A 13,774-nucleotide genomic window follows, 5' to 3' on the forward strand; every position below is an offset into this window, starting at 1 on the left:
ACTTGGACAGGTCAAGACTGATAAAAGCAGTCTCTACTCCTAGTGAATTCCATCTGGGATCCGGCTTCCTGGGGAAGATGAAACTTCTGAAGCAGAGTGATATTGTACTCTACGGAGAAATGGTTCCCAGACATACGGAAGAGGCCATAGCCTGTGTTGAATGTCAAGGTCAACTGCTCTCCTAACTCAACATTTGGGATGTGTTTGGGTAGAAGAGATCAGGAAGCCAGGCAGTGCCTGCTGCCCACACTGTCCCCACAGGACCAATCCAGTTCTCAAAGCTGATTCCTGCCACCTGCCTCAACTCCAGGTTGGCACCAGGAAAGACAAGAAGCTTCTCTGATCCTAAAGCTCTGCTTTAGAAAACATCAAAGAATTTTTTTTTCATGCAACATGTTAGATTTATTTTTTAAGTAGTGTTCTCCAAAAGCATTAATTTTTTTCTTTTACTGTTGACATTCTCAAGCACAAAGAGAAACAGAAATACATCTATTACCCAAAGTTAACAATTGTTAACATTTTGCCCTCTCTCTATCTCGCTAAACCACTTAAAAGTAAATTATAGCTTCTTCTGTTTGCTGGTCTCTTCGGTGTCTGATTTCCTCCAGGTTCGATGCACGATACTGGATGCTTGGGGCTGATGCACTGGGACGACCCAGAGGGAGGGTTTGGGGAGGGAGGAGGGAGGAGGGTTCAGGATGGGGAACACAGGTATACCTGTGGCGGATTCATTTCGATATTTGGCAAAACTAATACAATATTGTAAAGTTTAAAAATAAAATAAAATTTAAAAAAAAGTAAATTATAGATAAATTACATGGCACTTCAAGTAAATACTGTGCCATGTATCTCCAAGAAGAATAAGAGGATTCTCCCACATATCTGAAGTTCCTTTATCATATATAACTAAATTAATATAATTCCCCAATACGGTGATTTCCCTAGAGGCCCAGGGGCTAAGACTCAGCATTCCCAATGAACTCAGCCCAGGTTCCATCCCTAGTCAGGGAACTAGATCCCACATGTCACAACTAAGAGTTCTCAGGCCGCAACTAAGACTCAATGCAGCCAAATAAACAAATATATAAATATTTTTTAAAATTCCCTAAGAGCGTCTAATACCCAGTCCATATTCAAATTTCCCCAGTCTCTCACAAATTATCTTCCCAAAGGATTCTTAAGTGGAGTCTAGACAAACAGACATAGCAAATAAGGCTTATCACTCACGGAGGCTCACTGGGTCTGACATTAGTCTGAGTGGCCAGCAGCTGTCCATCAGAGTTGACTTTGCAAACGAATGACCGGCCGCACCACAGCACAGGGCTCGGAGCCTCTGGAGGGAAAGGAGAGTCTTGGGAGAAAAAGGCCTGGAACTCATTCTGTGTTTCTTTATGACTTTAGTTACTGGGAAAATGGTCTCTTGCATAGGCCTTGGCCAGCCCACTTTTTACAAAACTGGACCCCTTGGTCTCTGTTTTATATTAGGAAGGCAGAGTCTACAGTAAGGGGCGCTTTTCCTCCCTGCCCGTAAGAATCCAAACAAAATTCTTTGGTTATCAACTTTCTTTTCTGTGGCTGAACTCCTGGATCCACCACACCCTTTCTCTCCCACAGCGCCAAAGAGCTGCTGCCCAAGCCAGCTCACCCCCAGCAACACGCTCAAAACGCAGACACACACACACACACATACGCATGTATGGACATGCATACCCACACACAGGAGTGCACACCATACAGGCACGCACACTGAAGATACACATGTGCCCATTGCACACCTCTGCACTCATAAGCACACACATAACATCGACATGCATGTCGATGCACATACACACACACGCACACCCTGGAGTGCACAGGCACGCACACATGCATAGAGTGTGGATGCACTCGTGCACACACCCAGATACAGGCATGCCCACATTCACTTAAGCAGGGCACACACACAATCACACACTGAATGCACACACTCATGTGCACATCTATGCACATAGGGGCATACACACCCACGTGTGTACACGCACATACCTACACACAAGTGGAAAGCACAGGTCCTTCCCCCCAAGATCCAGGGGAAACTCCAGCTCCCAGAATGAGCCTTCCCCACCTCCCTCCTCCTCCTCCAACTCCACCGCCTCCAAGTCTCCCCCTAGCTTTTGTTAAGCCCCCTGGCTCCCTCCCACTAGAAAGAAGGTTGTAGTCAGTCAACCTCCGCTTATAAACAAGCTGACCTGGCATCCCCAGCTGGGTGGACAACAGAGAAGCCAAGCCTGTGTTCACTGGTTTCGTGGCCCCAGTGAGTCCTCTGGGCCTCTGTTCCCTCCCAGACCCCCTCCCCCAGCAGCCTACAGCAAGCAAGAGAGAGAATGTAAGCCCTTAGGAGCCACTGAAGTCCTGTAAAAAAGGATGTGGCCCCCAGGCAGGCTGTGTGGGGGAGGGGAGTGGGGAGGAGTGTTTAACAAGCGACCAGGGGCCAGGGGCAGGGAGAAACCAAGGGAAAGAAACTTGAGCCTCTGCTTTTAACAGGAATTTGATTCAAAACAGTAAGGATATTTCTCTTAATCAGCCCGCAGCAAATGTTTGCAAAGAGTCATTCAGGCGCGTGGCCTAACAGGCAAGTTATGCCTCAGTTTTACCTTAGTTTTACGGGGCTCTTAACAGCCCAGCATCAGCCACAGGTATGCTGTGTAATCACTTCCCTCTCAGGGGGGAGAATGACGCAAGATTGCTGCAGGAAGAAGGGCCACTCGCAGACATGGAATGTTCCAGTCCATTCCAGAAACCAAACCACACACAGCCTTGGAGTCTCAACTCTGACAGGTTTGCCCAGAGATTGTGGGCACCCGTGCGGCCCAAGGCGCTACCCCATAGTCAGTAACGGTGCTTACTGAGCACTAGACCCTTGAACTTGACCCTGCACTTGGGCATCCTGAAGCCGAAGAAACTGCAGTTCGGGCTCACAGAGAACCTGTAATTCAATTGGGGCATGAAAGAAAAACAGTTGATTGTCATTATTCCTGGAAGTTCTGTTCTATCAAGTCATCACAAACACAGAATTAGCAAGTACCAAACTACTGCGCCTATGGGAGGATCTGGGGTTGGGTTTCTGCAAGCCTCTGGTCACAACATTTTCATCAACCAGTCGAAGCATAAACTGGTTTTATATGTTGCTGTTGTTCAGTCGCTAAGCCGTCCAACTCTGCAACCCCACGGACTGCCACAGGCCGGCCTCCTCTGTCCTCCACTGTCTCCCAGAGTTTGCTCAGATTCATGTCCATTGAGTTGGTGATGCTATCTAACCATCTCATCCTCTGCCGCCTCCTTCTCCTTTTGCCTTCAGTCTTTCCCAGCATCAGGGTCTTTTCCAAAGAGTCAATTCTTTGCATCAGATGGTCAAAGTATTGGAGCTTCAGCTTCAGCATCATATCCAAAGAATATTCAGGGTTGATTTCCTTTAGGATGGACTGGTTTGATCTCCTTGCTGTAAGGGACTCCTGAGAGTCTTTTTGCAACACCACAACGAGGAAGCATCGATTTTTGTTTCTGTTTAAAGATGATTTGATTACTATATATTACGGATTCATTACCCCTGGACGCACAGCCGACAGCGCTGTCACTCACGTCTGAATGAAGTTTACATAAGACAGGTATTTTCTGCTTAAGGTGCATCACAGCCTCTTGCACTCAGGAACACTAAATAATGCGTTAGGACTACACACGGGGCCATTTTAAATAGCAGTTGCCTATAAAAAGCACAAGAATGCAACAAAAAAGAGAGAGAGACTGCAAAAAGGATACTTATTTACAGCATGAGGTGAGACAAGAAGACAGAATGGCCCTGTTTGCCCTCAGCTAGAACAAGCACACCCCACAGCTCTGTCTGCCAATGACTGAGAAAATGTCACGAGTATTGCCTTGGGGGTGACCGAAGGATGTTAGCGAGGACTTCTTTCAAAGAAAAAACCAAAATTGCAAATTAAAAATTAGATCTCCTTGGGGTAAGGGGATGTTTGCAGGAGAAGCCTGAAGTCAATTACTCCTTGGGGTAAGGGCATATTTGCATGAGAAACCTGAAGTTCAATTACCTGCCTAGTAAACCCATGGGTTTGGATCTTATACTGATACATAAACGAAGTCCTTGTCCATCTATTTCTTTCTTAATCAGTTAAAATAATTAAGCATGTCTTTTTATTTCCTACTCTGTGTGAAGCATAGCAGTGATCAAGACAAAGACCCTGCTCTCATGGGAGAGGCCTCTTTGGGATGGGGTTGGGAGACAGGAAATAAACACGCAAACCAATAAATCATACAGAAGTGCGGAGCGGTCTGCCGTTAGTGGAGAACTCAGATGGAGAAGTTAGTGGAGAAGGTCAGAGATGAGATTTTCTGATGAGAAACAGAAAGCTCTGTAGAACCCTAGGAGAACTTCTGGATGAAGGGAACAGAACATGAAGGGACAAGCATTCTGCACTTACGGAATACCAAGGTCAGTGGGCTAAAGTGAGTGATGCAAGATAAACTTGAAGAGACAGACAAGCGCAGATCAGGGAGAGCTTTGGAGACCATAGAGAAGACCATGGACATGATACTAAAAGCAAAGGAAAGCCAGTGGGAGATTTTAAACAGAGGATGATGCCATTTATGTTTCTGAAAGATTATTCTGACTACAGTGAGTAGAACAGATTATGGGGCACCTTTTTTATATTTATGCATTTAGCTGCACTGGGTCTAGTTGTGGCATGTAAGATCTTTCATTGAGCTGCCCAGACCCTCTAGTTGTGTTGCACAGACTCCAAAGTGTGAGGGCTCAGTACTTGCAGCACACAGACTTAGTTGCTCCGAGGCATATGGGATCTTTGTTCTCTGACCGTGTCCACTGCATTGCAAGGCAGATTCTTAACCACTGGACCACGAGGGAAGTCTCTATAGGGGAACTTGACTGCCATCTTTTGAGATCAGCATCTTGGGAGGCTGATCAGGTAAGGCTGGGACACAGGAGTTGAGCAACTAGAACTGAGACATCCACCCAACCTCACTCCTTACCCAACCTCCACTGCCACACTCTCCTCGCAGCTCATGAGAATCCGTACCTGGAACAAAGCCCTCAGGCTACTGCTTTGTTCTACTGGGAGCAAAGTAAAGACAGTATGAAAATGGTTTGGCCAACTGGGCCCCAGTGTGGCTTACATGGCTGTGGCTGGGCCCGTGGGATCAAGAACACAGCAATCGTGAAGAGCAGCGTCAGCCTCCCTTCCTGGGCCAGGGCTTCCCTAGCGAGGGCATTTTATTACACAGTCTGCAGTGGGTTTTTGGCAGTGGGAGCCCCACTGTCAGAGGGCTCTAGTCCCACTCAGTGAAGTTAGGTGGAGGGAAGAGTTTGCTTCAGCGTGTTTTGCTTTCATTTGGCAAGGCAATCCTGTGAGGGGCCCAAGGTTGTGGAATTAATTACAGCCAATTACCTAGCATATAATACTCAGGTTCCAGCTTGTTGAAAGCCTCTTAGAGGTGGGAGAAATTCATGGGCAAGCTGTCAAGTAAAGGCCTCCTCCCACTAATCTCACGGCCCAGCCTCCTGTGAATTTGCCCTTTAACGCCAACATTCTTTTTAAATAAATATGGTCTCCTTAAATCACTGTCTAAAATTCCCCCAAATAAGGATTATTGCAGTTAACATATAAAAATATGATTCATAGCTGCCTAAGTTTAAATGTTGCCTATATTCACCTCCCTATGTCTGTGCTTATTAATGAATGACAGAAGATCCCCTTTAAAATTGTTCTAAATCACAAAAATATATAAAAGATGCATTGCAGCCACCATATTGAAAAATGATAATAGTAATAAAGACTATCATCTGCAAATAATGATACATGTGTCTTCCTTTCCATCACTGGATCCCCTTTCTAATATTCATGTCTTATTGCATTGGCTTACTTGGCCCATCCAGAACTTTCAATAATGCTGTGCTACCAGGCATTCCTGTCTTGCTCCTGATTTTTAATGGGAATGCCTTTATGGCTTCACCATTTAATATGATACTAGTTGTCAAGCTTATGATAAATCATCTTTATCATATTAAGAAAAATTTAATTGGTTCCTAGTGGGTATTTTTTTTACTTGTAACTGTTTTTAATATGAAAGGGAGCATAGAAGGATATACAGTGAGAAATTACTCCTCTTTTCTTAACCCCCCAGTCCCCCTCCTCACAAGGTACCCTCTGTTAGTAGCTTCTTTGGCATCTTTCTAAAGCTTTTCCATGCTCATACAAGTGTCTTCTAAGGGTCATAATAAAACGTCACAGAATGGGTGCCTTAAATAACAAAAATGTGTTCCCTCACAATTCTGGAGGCTAAAGTCTGAGACCAAAACCCTGCGGGCAGGGTTGGTTTCTCCTGAAGTCCTTCTCCTTGGCTTGAAGACAGCCTTCTTCTCCTGTGCCCACCCATGGCCCCTCTCTATGCACGTGCACCCCTGGCGTCTTCCTCTTCTTATAAGGACATCAGCCATATTGGATTGAGCCCCACTCTCAGGATCTGCTTTCACTTAAATTATCTCCTTAAAGGTCCTTTCTCCAAATACAGTCACACTGGGGGTTAGACTTCAACATATGAATTTGGAGTCCACAACAACAAACAAATATGAATACGTGTGTGTGTGTGTTCCTTTTCTCCACCTTTTCCACAGATAGAGTGAAAGTGTTAGTTGCTCAGTCATGTCCAACTTTTTGTGACCCCGTGGTCTGTCCATGGGATTCTCCAGGCAAGAGTACTGGAGTGGGTTGCCATTCCTTTCTCCAGGGGATCTTCCTGACCCAGGGATTGAACCTGAGTTTCCTGCGTTGCAGCCAGTATCTTTACCATCTGAGCTACCAAGGAAACGCTTTTTCACAAATGGCAGTGTGCTATTCACATCTTGCTTTCTAAATATCTATCTGGGAGACCTACCCACACTAGTATACAGACAATTGTCTAGTTTTTAATGGAGTGTAATTTATGCAACCGGTCCTTTATGAATGGACTTGAAGTTGTTGCCAGTATCCTGCTATTAGGTATTAGAGGTAAACTGCCCTGTGCAGCTTTATCTATCATTTATCTATTTAAGCACCATTTCCCACTGGTGCATGTCTCTGTGGGATAAATTCCCAGGAGGGATATGTGCTTTTATCATGTTGACAAATGATAACAATCTGCCCGCCCCCATGTGTGGTTGAAGACCCATTACATTCCCACCAGTAATATAGGAGCATCCCTGCCAGCCAGCCAGCCAAAAGGATGCTTTCTTACTTCCGGTCCCTACCAACTTGATGGAAATGACATCACAATCTTGGTTCCATTTTTGCCTTTCTCTTACTTTGAAGGAGGCTGGGAATCTTTTCACAAGCACACGGGCCATCTGAACAGCATTTTTCTGTGGCTTCTGTCCATGTCCTCTGTCCTTTTCCCGATGTGTCGCTGTCCTCTGACTGTGGATCTGTCCAAGACCTTGACCTACAACAGAATGTCATCATCAGTTTGCAGACTGGTGTCTTCTCAGTCTGTATTGAGTCTTCTGGGTTTTACTCTGGTTTCTCCCTCAGGACCAGCCATCACTCCCCGCCTGAGTCACTTTTCTGTCATTCATATCTCATCACCTTTTCTGCATGTGTTCTTTCCTTCTGCACTTAGGGGAGCTCCTCGAACTTATCTAGATGGGTGTCTTTAGCAACAGGGAGCAGGAAATCCCCCTACCAGAGACTTAAACAATCAGAACCTCTGTGGTCTACTAATAAGAAGGTGGGAGGTAGATAGTCCCAGGTTTGCTTAATCGGTGACACAGCGCCTGGAGCCAAGTTCTTCCCTCTCTTCTCCACCATCTTTGGTGGCTAGTTGGAGGACATGGTTCCCGGCATCACATGCAGACAAGGTGACGTCCAGTAGAAGAGAGGGGCGAGCCTTTCCATGTGCCTCCAGCTTGTCCACCTTTTCCCTGCGGAGACCACCTCATGAGTCACTGGCCAGCGGGGCACCCAGGACCAGGCTTAAGACAATCATTGGCAAAGGGGGATGACACCCCTGTGGTTGACTTACATCAACCAAGATCCACCTCTTTGGGTCTTGGAGGGGCCAGTGCCTGCCCCCCAAAAAGTGCACAGGGATCCAGGAAGACAGAGTAATAAAGGTTTTGTTTGTTCCCATGGAAGAGGTGGGGAGCATGGATCTTGGCCAACAACCACCAGCTTCCTCCCTTTTCCTGAACATCACTGACTGAGTTTTCTACAGTTTCCATTGTTTCCCGATGCTTCCAGAGTCAGTGTCCATCCTTTGGGTGTATTGTTAATTCCCTCACGATCTTTTCAGACACACCCAGTTCCTTTACTGTTTCTGCCCACTCCATTTCATTACAATCCAGTGCCACATCATGTTGACCTTATTTTAGGATCATACGTCCTTCAGAATCCCCTGTGGTCCAGTGGTTAGGTCTTCCACTGCAGGGGGCACAGGTGTGATCCCTGGTCAGGGAACTAAGATCCCGCAAGCCACTGTTGTCAACCCAAGACAGAGGCTTTCTACAATTCATTTCCTATTCCTGCAGTAAGTCTTTTTTTCAAAAGTGTTTTCCTTCTTGAAGGTAAAGTTCCCCATCTTTCCTATGGTAGGATGATTTCATCAAATACTAGGGTTTCTTTTCTGGGGCCTTCCTGGGACCAGATGTCTGCTCAGGTTTGGTGTTTGGTGGGTGCTGGCTTTTTTGGTCCCCCTCCCAGTCCACCTGGTTGCTATCAGAACCCTCATTTCAGATGCTTAAGCCCGAGCCTTGGCTGTTAAGACCCAACCTGGAGCCAAGTTCCCTGCGTCTGGCAGCGATTTTCCTGGAGGGGCTGTGCTGGCTGAGGAGGCATCTTCCACTTCTCTGCCTGGCTGCCTGACAATCCAAAGGGAAATATATTCATAGATAATTTGAAACAGTCTGAAGTCCTTCCAATGCCAGAGAGAGTGCATAAAAAAATCTACAAGCCCCCAAGGGTAGCACTCCCACCACTGTTCCTGTCTTCACCCTTCTTTCTTCTAACTTGACATCCCAGAAATCAAGGACCACCACCCACCCACTTCTGCCTCAGGCCAGGTTCACTGCTGTGAATTCAAGCGCTGGACTGGGCAGGAAAGGGAGGTTCCAATGGAGGAGAGAGGTGTAAAGTGTCTACGGGAACCCCCAGAATACAGCCTCTGTGCAGCCAGGGGTGGCTACCCTCTCTGTGGTCAGAAATAGCCCTAAGTCACTGAAATGATGCCCGCCATGATGGAACCCACTTACCGCCTTTCTGCTTGGCCCCACCACCCTGCCATTTGATGGCATCACAGATGCTTTTTCCCTTGGGTTTGACAGACGGAAGCCCATATTCCTAGTTGTCAGGACTCTTGCAGTTCTTTCTAATCAGGAAGGGCAAAGCTGGTCCCTTTGACTCCACATGCATTGTAGTTTCTATTCCTCAATAGCGCACTGAAGCATTTCCCACCACCCCCCCTTTGTTTGCTTGTTTGTTTTGCTAACGTGCCAGCAGGCAAAAAAAAAAAAAAAAATCATCCGGATCTTTGTTTTTCTCCATATGAATCTCCAGCTGGTTCCTATTCTGGGATCCCATTCCTGTCAGCATAACCAACTTGTGATGATTCCGCAAGCAAAGCTAGTGTACTTTTTTGTTCTATTTTTTAAAAACTCAAACAGAAGCCCCAAACTGCCCCCCATTCCCAGGACATCCACAATCCATCTGTGTCGGATCCCAAGGGTATGTCACCAGGACAGCCTGCTTGCAGCCATGGCAGCATCGTGGCAGCTGCCAGCTTCTAGTTTGTTCTGTACCCCTTGGTGGTACCCTCCCAAGTCAGCACGCTCTTGGCTCAGCCCATCACTGTGTCCAGTTTCCTCTTCCCCATTCTTGCTCTGTTAAAAGACGCTCCAGGACCACGCAGTCAGTGTGGATCCACTCGGTGACCTCGGGGATGGATCGTCCCACAGAAGCTGGTCACTCTGGTGCCTGCTTCTTGGAGCCAAGTGAGGTGAACCAGCTGACCGGCCACCTTTTCTCCTCCTTGGTCAGGCTCCCAGCCCAGAACACCCTGATGATCACTTGTCTCTGCAGAAGGGAGCCTGGCCGCAGAAGTGGAGGCCGGGGGTGTGAATGGTTAGGGTCTTCACACTCCCTGAGGAGCTGGCACACTCCCCAGGCTGCTTGATAGGTGTGCATCACCGATGGATGGACGATGGATATTTGAGTTGATAATTAAAAGCAATATATTTCATTTCCATTCCAGCAAAAATGAATGCTGTTAGAAAATGTATAATGCGTGGGTATCCTGAATGCTTTAGGAAACTGATCCTTTTCTTTGCTTCAACAGTGGGTTTTCCATTATACTTTATTTTCCAAAAGCCATGCCTTATTTTCTTGTAGTTAGTATAGTTGTTCAGTTGCTTAAGCCATGTCTGACTCTTTGACTCCATGGGCTTCAGTAAGCCAGGTTTCCCTGTCCTTCACTATCCCCCAGAGTTTGTTCAGACTAATGTCCGTTTAGTCAATGATGCCATCCAACCATCTCATCCTGTCACCCCCTTCTCCTTTTGCCCTCAATCTTTCCCAGCATCAGTCTTTTCCAATGAGTTGGCTCTTCATATAAGGTAGCCAAAGTATTGGAGCTTCAGCATCAGTTCTTCCAATGAATATTTTCTTGTGGCCCCTTATGAAATGAATAGTACGGGTTGAATGGGTTCACCTAAAATCGATGTGATGGTATTTGGAGGTGGGGCCTCTGGAAGACCATTAGGGTTAGATGAGGGTGGGGCCCTCATGAGGGGATTAGTGGCCGTATAAAAAGGAAACAAAATCATTCTCTCTCTTTCCCATTCTCCTTTTTCTCCCTTGTTCTTACCCTCTCTTCCTCAAACCCTCAAGTGCAGACCATATGAGCACACAGCGAGAAAGCAGTTGTCTACAAGCCAAGAATCAGGTCCTCACCAGACATGGAATCTGCCAGCCCCTTGATCTTGAACTTATAGCCTCCAGAACTGTGAGAGGCAAATGTCTATTGTTTAAATCTGTGGTATTTTGTTATAGCAGCCTGAGCTGAATAAGACAGGCAGAATGGCAGTTTGGTTCTCATTCTACAGATAGGAAGACTGAAGCCTAGAGAGGCTAATGGCTCGTCCAAGAATATGTAACCATTTGGGATTAAAGCCAGGATAGAAACATATACCCCCAGGATTTAAAACAGGACTCAGTTTCTCAGACCACTACGACTCAAATCTGGTGAGATTATGCTGAATAAGGGAATACCACCCACCAGGACAGAGGGAAACTAGCGCTCACTGGCCACCTTCCATATCTTAGGAGCACCAATTAGCACTTTCCTGCTGGTTCTCATTTTCTATAAGTTAGAACTCAGAAGATCAGAAACGTTAAGTAACTGGCCCAAAATCACACAGCAAATAATAGGGACGGGATTTGACCACAGGGATGTCTAAACAATACAATGCTTTCTTCCTAAGCCACCTGGTCTCCAGGTAGATAGATTTTGGAGAAAGGAGATAAAAGTAGTGAATAGAAAAGTAGGCAGGCCAAATAAACCAATCATTGAGGTTCAGATCTTTGCCTGGAGTTGAGATGTCATGACTGCCACAGAGTCAAGGGGAAATGTCCCACCCAACTTTCCATACCATTTTCAAACTGACCCCACAGGCACTGAAAATCTATCCTATACAAGCAAAGTTGTACAAAGGTGGTCAACACCATTAGGGCCTAAAAGAAGTAGAGAATCCTTGGGTTTTCCCACCAGGCTAACTGGCTCTTAAGGAGATTTGCTTGCTTTTGTTTTTTAACTAGAATCTAAAAGGTTGATTATTTCTGCATTTCATAATGAAGGGTGTAATACAGACCAATTTTTTCCATTTTTCAATTATAATCATTCTTCGATAGTGATATCACGACCATGTTCCATATGCAGAGTGCTTTATTATGTTCACACTCATCTCCATTAATCCACACAAGGACTCTGAGAGACAGAGCTTTTCACCCAGGTCTTGAAGAAGCTGAAGTTCAAAGCCATTCTGGCGAATTGACTAAGTGGGGATTCAATTTGTGGTCTCTAAACCTCCAAAGACCCTGGGGGCCTTCTCCAGGAAATGCTCCGGGATCTGGGCATAGCCAGCTTCCTCTCTTCCAGGAATGCTATGGAAATGTCCTCAAGGATCACTGCTGTCCCAACAGATAGCTCTTATACTCACCCTAGAAATAAGACTGCAGGGACTTCCCTAGCAATCCAGTGGCTAAGACTCCACACTCCCAATGGAGAGGGTCTGGGTTTGATTCCTGCTCAGGGAACTATATCTCACATGCCATGACTAAAGATCCCACCTGCCACAATGAAAATCAAAGATCCCACAGCTGCAGCTAAGACTCAGCACAACCAAATAAAATAAAGAAATACTTTTAAAAAAATGAGGCTGTGAATTGGATTTGGGACCAGGAAAGGCCCATTTCCTAATGCTGATAGCACTTCCTGGGATGTCTCAACCCTAGGCAGTGACAAGCATCGTGGGGAAGGCTGACTAATGGACCCCGAAGATGTCTGCAACCTAATACCCAGAACCTGAGAATATGTAACCTTACACAGCAAAGATGTGATTTGATTGTGATTCAGTTAAGAACCCTGAGACGGCGAGACGTTCCTGGATTATCTGGATGAAAGGGAAAAGTGAAAGTGAAAGTTGCTCAGTCATGTCTGACTCTTTGTGACCCCATGGACTATACAGTCCATGGAATTCTCTAGGCCAGAATACTGGAGTGGGTAGCCTATCCTGTCTCCAGCGGATCTTCCTGACCCAGGAATTGGACCGGGGTCTCCTGCATTGCAGGCGGATTCATTACCAACTGAATTACCAGGGAAGCCCTTGGATTATCTGGATGGGCCCATGTAATCACAAGACTTTTTATAAGAGGAAAGGAAGGCCCAGAGTCACAGAAGGAGCTGTGTGGACAGAAGCGGAATTTAAAGTGATGTGGCCACGAGCTGGGGAATGTGGGCAGCCTCCAAATGCCAAAGCGTCAGGGATGGGTTCTCCCCTAGTGCCTCCAGAAGGGACACAGCCCTGCTGACACCTTGATTTTAGCCCCATGAGACCCAGTTTTGATCTTTTGACCTCCAGAAATGTAAGATGATAAATTCATGTTGTTTTAAGCCATTCGGTTTGTGGTAATTTGTACAGAAACAATAGCAAAAACAATGCAAGGGCTTCCAACCAGTCAAACTGAAAGGAAGTCAACTCTGAATATTCACTGGATGGACTGATGCTGAAGCTGAAGCTCCAACACTTTGATGCGGAGAGCTGACTCATCAGAAAAGACCCTGATGCTGGGAAAGATTGAAGGCAAAAGAAGAAGCCTGCAGCAGAGGATGAGATGGTTAGATAGTATCACTGACTCAATGGATACAAATTAGAGCAAACTCTGGGAGATAGCAGGACAGGGAAGCCTGGTGTGCTGCAGTCCATGGGGTCAGGAGAAGTCAGACACGACTTAGCAACTGAACAACAATAGCAAACACACCCCTGGCATCCCAGGTGGAACCTAGCCACATTCTCCCAAGCTCACAGGCTGCGTCTCCACGGCAACAAACCCATGGAAGGGACTGCCAGTGTCGGCTCCATCAGACCATGTGACAAGTTCCACTTTAGGGTCCAAGTGTTTCCAGTCCAATTCACCGGCAGCGTGCCGTGGAGTCAGAGCGCCCTGTCTTGCGGGCCTGGCCT

The 13,774-nt window shown here is 46.3% G+C and overlaps 1 long non-coding RNA gene across 2 annotated transcripts in view; it reads right to left on the reverse strand.

Moving 5' to 3' along the window:
• Positions 1 to 376: 376 nt before the first annotated feature.
• Positions 377 to 13,774, reverse strand: part of LOC147355336 (uncharacterized) — a 66,199-nt gene continuing 52,801 nt past the window's right edge. Inside the window, exon 2 of one of the 2 annotated variants that reach the window (XR_015144435.1) lies at positions 377 to 2,965. This is a non-coding gene — a long non-coding RNA (uncharacterized LOC147355336). Of the gene's footprint in view, positions 2,966 to 7,416; positions 7,486 to 13,774 lie in introns of those variants that run through there. The other variant, XR_015144434.1, reaches the window with a different exon arrangement.

This window comes from Bos grunniens, chromosome 17 (assembly GCF_055505025.1).
Source record: "Bos grunniens cultivar Pamir isolate PY7600 chromosome 17, Bosgru_T2T1.0, whole genome shotgun sequence".
NCBI classification, from domain to species: domain Eukaryota; kingdom Metazoa; phylum Chordata; class Mammalia; order Artiodactyla; family Bovidae; genus Bos; species Bos grunniens.